Raw genomic sequence first — 1,273 nt, 5'->3', positions numbered from 1 at the left:
GAGCCGAGCCGTGCTGAGCCGCCCCTTTAAGAGCCCATGTCCCGCTCGTCCCCCCGGTGCCGAGCGGCGACCCGCGAGCGCGACACTGCCCGCCCCCCGGAAGCGGGAACCAGCACCGCCCGTCGGACGCGGTGCCGTGCGCCACACCCAACATGGCGGGAAAAAGCGGACGCCCTCTCCACCCCCGCGCAAGCAGGGCGGCGGGAACGCCGGGCTTGACGTCGGCCGCCGCCTGCAGCCTGTGTACACCCAACATGGCGCCACGCGAGAGCTTGTGCGCATGCGTCGGCGCACAGGTCTTCTCGGCGCCGTCCGTGTGCGCTTGTTGTGCAGCCGGGGCTTGCTAAGGGTAGCTACGTTAGCGAGTAGCGTGGTACAGAAATAGCCCTATTTCTATTAGTGGGGGGTTTTCTCCGGGTACGTTACTCTCCGCTAGGAGGAAGCGTGTCAGCCCGTCTCCTGTTACCAGAGGAGAGAACGAGGACAGAAGGGGAAAGCTGCCGTTCGGAATCACGGACCTCGTCTCTCGTGGCTGAAGCGGGTAGCCTTTCCCGAGACGTGTTCCTTCTCGGGCGTGGATAACTTCTTCCCTGCTCAGGCTGCTGTTAGGGTCCCGTACCTGCTGGAAGGCTGCTAACTCGGAGCGGTGCCGGCAGCTCTCGCAGCATCGAGGCCCACGGCAGCTTGCGGCTCTTTGAGCCCCTGCAAGGTCCCTCTTCTAGTGAAACCTCTGCCATCTCACAACCGGGCCTTGGCTTCCCTTCTCTCTCCCGGGATGCTCGGAGCCCCCTTGGGCTTCTTAAAAAGACCTGGTGGACCAAGGTTTGTCGCGCACTGCGCGGCACAGGCACACGCGCTTGTCCTTCCGTCTTTCAGATCGCTCCTGGAACGGATTTTGCAGGCGCAGCCGCCCTGGCGGGGCTGGCCCAGCAACGACGTCAGCGGCTTCTCGCTGCTGAGGTACCTGCGGTCTTCAGTGCCCGCTTTTTAGAGCAGTAGCAGGTGGCACTGTATGTGCTTATAGCGCTGTATTTACAGGTAATAATACGTTTATTATCATTATCGTTGATAAATGCCCCCAGCCGACAGCAAGTGCTGCTGCCCTCGCCATGAAGTTCGCCCGTACGCCCCTGCCCAGGTGTGCCGCCACCAGGACTACATTTCCCGGCAGGCACCACGGCGGCGCACCCGTACCTCCCGGCGTGCAGCGCGGCCGCCTTCCTGCTGGCGCATTGGCTGTGCTGAGCGGTTGCCCCGCCCCGCCGTGTACCGC

Source organism: Aptenodytes forsteri, unplaced genomic scaffold, assembly GCF_000699145.1.
Source record: "Aptenodytes forsteri isolate BGI_AS27 unplaced genomic scaffold, ASM69914v1 Scaffold146, whole genome shotgun sequence".
Lineage (NCBI taxonomy): Eukaryota > Metazoa > Chordata > Aves > Sphenisciformes > Spheniscidae > Aptenodytes > Aptenodytes forsteri.
This window is presented reverse-complemented; position numbering follows the sequence as displayed.